General features: G+C 35.1%; 1 long non-coding RNA gene across 1 annotated transcript; it reads left to right on the top strand.

Annotated features, from left to right (window-relative positions):
* The first annotated feature begins 238 nt into the window (after positions 1-238).
* LOC136037287 (uncharacterized) lies at positions 239-1692 on the top strand. Its single transcript, XR_010619909.1, has 2 exons — positions 239-289; positions 440-1692. It is a non-coding gene; the product is annotated as an uncharacterized LOC136037287 (long non-coding RNA).
* Positions 1693-3998: the final 2306 nt, after the last annotated feature.

Here is a 3998-nt window from a genome sequence, read left to right as displayed (position 1 = left end):
TTTTTTTTTATTTTTTATTTTTTTTATTTTTTTACCTTTTTTTAGTTTTTTTAGTTTTTTTAGTTTTTTAGCTTTTTTACTTTTTTTATTAGTTTTTAGTTTTTTTTTTGTAGTTTTTGCCTTTTTTTAGTTTTTTCAGTTTTTTTTTAGTTTTTTATTGGTTTTTACCTTTATAGTTTTTTTAGTTTTTTAGCTTTTTTATTTTTTTTATTAGTTTTTAGTTTTTTTTGTAGTTTTTGCCTTTTTTTAGTTTTTTCAGTTTTGACGTCACCTGATCCAGTTTTTTCAGGTGACGTCACCTGACCCATCCACACATCCACAGACAGACAACTTATTTTTATATATCTATATATATAAAAATAAGTTGTCTGTGTGTGGATGTGTGGATGGATGTGTGGATGGATGTGTCAGGTGACGTCACCTGAAAAAACTGGATTAGGTGACGTCAAAACTGAAAAAACTAAAAAAAGGCAAAAACTACAAAAAAAACTAAAAACTAATAAAAAAAAAAAAAAAGCTAAAAAACTAAAAAAACTATAAAGGTAAAAACCAATAAAAAACTAAAAAAAAAACTGAAAAAACTAAAAAAAGGCAAAAACTACAAAAAAAAACTAAAAACTAATAAAAAAAGTAAAAAAGCTAAAAAACTAAAAAAACTAAAAAAACTAAAAAAAGGTAAAAAACTAAAAAAAATAAAAAATAAAAAAAAACTAAAAAAAAGGAAAAAACTGAAAAATAAGCTAAAATAAAGGTAAAAACCAATAAAAAACTAAAAAAAAAAAGGAAAAAACTAATAAATGACGACACTCAAAGAGAAAGCGACCAGGACAAAAAACTAAAAAAAAAGGCAAAAACTACGAAAAAACTAAAAACTAATAAAAAAAATAAAAAAGCTAAAAAACTAAAAAAACTAAAAAAAGGTAAAAAACTAAAAAAACTAAAAACTAAAAAAAAACTAAAAAAGGTAAAAACTAAAAGAACTAAAAAAGAAAAAAATAAATGACGACACTCAAAGAGAAAGCGACCAGGACAAAAGGAATGTTCGATTAGCAATCAACAAAGCACCGGGACACAGGGAGTATAAATGACGACCAGGACACAAGTAAAAAAAAAAATTAACAAAACTAAAAAGAAGGTAAAAACTACAAAAAAACTAAAAAGAAAAAAAAACTAAAAACTAATAAAAAAACTAAAAAATCTAAAAATTTAAATAAACTAAAAAAGAAAAAAAAAGGAAAAAAATAAAGGAGAAAAACAAAACTAAAAAACGAATGTATATACAGACCGGTACACCGGGATACAAATGACGACCGGGACACAGGGAATATAAATAACGACCGGGACACAGGGACACAACTACAACGGGGACACCGGGGGAAACAGGGGGATATAAATGACGACCGGGACAAAAAAACTAAAAAGAAATAAAAACTAAAAACTAATAAAAAAAACTAAAAAATCTAAAAATCTAAATAAGCTAAAAAAGAAAAAAAAAGGAAAAAAATAAAGGAGAAAAACAAAACTAAAAAACGAATGTATATACAGACCGGGACACCGGGATACAAATGATGACCGGGACCCGGGACACAGGGAATATAAATGACGACCGGGACACAGGGACACAACTACAACGGGGACACCGGGGGAAACAGGGGGATAACCTGACAATCTATTTATATGCAAAGACAATGGGACAGCAAAGAATGTTGTATATTCGCAAGTTTTACGTAGTTAAAACCATATATATATATATATATCTATATTCACAGGTGGGACATAGGGACACAACTACAATGGCGCGTAACTATTATGGCGCGTAACGACTTACGCGCGCGGGGGGGCTTGGGGGGGGCGCGAAGCGCCCCCACCATCTATCTATATATATAAAAATAAGTTGTCTGTCTGTGGATGTGTGGATGGATGTGTGGATGGATGTGTCAGGTGACGTCATGTTTCGGCTGACGTCATGAAATTAGTTGCCGTCATTTTTGCTTTGAAGGTGACGTCATTCAAGTTATATAAGACATATGTTCGCCGTCATGTTTCGGCTGACGTCATGAAATTAGCTGCCATCATTTTTGCTTTGAAGGCATCATTTTTGCTTTGAAGGCGTGACGTCATTCAAGTTATATAAGACGGATGTTCGTGTAGAATTCTATTAATGCTTAAGTTTATAATGACTGATGAAGATGCTCAAAGAGTCTATGCCAGAAAACTTGCTGGTGATAGAGAAAGTCAGAAAAGAAAGCGTGCCGAGGAACTACCAGAGCAACGCGAAAGCAGACTTGCTGCTAAAAGAGAAAGTGAAAAAAGAAAGCATGCCGAGGAACTACCAGAGCAACGCAGAAGCAGACTTGCTGCTAAAAGAGAATGTGAAAAAAGAAAGCATGCCGAGGAACTACCAGAGCAACGCAGAAGCAGACTTGCTGCTAAAAGAGAATGTGAAAAAAGAAAGCATGCCGAGGAACTACCAGAGCAACGCGAAAGCAGACTTGCTGCTAAAAGAGAAAGTGAAAAAAGAAAGCATGCCGAGGAACTACCAGAGCAACGCAGAAGCAGACTTGCTGCTAAAAGAGAATGTGAAAAAAGAAAGCATGCCGAGGAACTACCAGAGCAACGCAGAAGCAGACTTGCTGCTAAAAGAGAATGTGAAAAAAGAAAGCATGCCGAGGAACTACCAGAGCAACGCGAAAGCAGACTTGCTGCTAAAAGAGAAAGTGAAAAAAGAAAGCATGCCGAGGAACTACCAGAGCAACGCAGAAGCAGACTTGCTGCTAAAACAGAATGTGAAAAAAGAAGGCGGGCCGAGGAATTACAAGAACAGCAAGAAATCAGGCTTGCTGCTGATAGAGAAAGTAAGAAAAGAAAGCGTGCCGAGGAATCAAAAGACCAGCAGGAAATCAGGCTTGCTGCTGATAGAGAAAGTAAGAAAAGAAAGCGTGCCGAGGAATCAGAGCAATCTGAAAGTTATCGCCTGGCATTCAGGTACAACCCAGTCGATGATTATAGCTTGAGTAGCTGTGTTCAAATCGGGACAATGTCCAAAATTTGTCCCTATTGCAAGGCCTTGAAATTCAATGGTGAAACAATGGGAATGTGTTGCGCCTCAGGAAAAGTTAAACTTCCTCTATTGGCTGCACCACCAGAGCCATTGAAGACTTTCCTTACTGGAACTACGTCAGAATCTAAGCGTTTTTTGTCAAAAATCAGACAATACAACTCATGTTTCCAAATGACGTCGTTTGGAGCCCAAATCGAAAATCCAGATCAATTTATGTCTACTTTTAAAGTAAAAGGGCAAATTTATCATAAAGCAGGGTCCCTTCTACCATTATTAGGCGAGAATCATAAATTTTTACAATTGTACTTCATCAGTGATAGAAATTCTGAATTGAATGCACGTTGCGAAATTTCTCCCAACGTTGAAAGGACAATCGTTTCCCAATTGCAACATCTTTTCCACGAAAATAATAATTTAGTGCGTCTGTTCAAAACAGCCATCGATTTGATGCCTACTGATACTCATAAAATTGTTATTTCCGCTGACAAAACGCCTCCTGGCCAACATGTGCGTAGATACAATGCTCCGACTATCGACGAAGTGGCAATCGTTATGGTCGGTGATCAGTTTTTACCTCGAGATATTATTCTACATAAGCGAAACGCCCAGTTGTTAAGAATTGCTGAAACTCATCGATGCTACGATGCCCTACAATATCCTATCATTTTTTGGGATGGAGCCGACGGCTATCACTTTAATATTAAATTGATGAATCCAGCCACTAACAAAGAAATGAATAAGAAATGCAGTGCAATGCATTATTATTCCTATAGACTAATGATTCGGCAGGATGAAGAAAATTATATTTTAAAATGCCGTGAATTGTTTCACCAATTTGTCGTGGATATGTATGCAAAAATTGAATCAGAACGTTTGCTATATATCCGCCTGAATCAGACCAAGCTCCGCTCTGAACAATACATTCATTTGCGAGATG

This window comes from Artemia franciscana, chromosome 16 (assembly GCF_032884065.1).
Source record: "Artemia franciscana chromosome 16, ASM3288406v1, whole genome shotgun sequence".
Taxonomy (NCBI): Eukaryota; Metazoa; Arthropoda; class Branchiopoda; order Anostraca; family Artemiidae; genus Artemia; species Artemia franciscana.
Note: the sequence above shows the minus strand (reverse complement) of the source record. Positions and strands in the feature narration are given on the sequence as shown.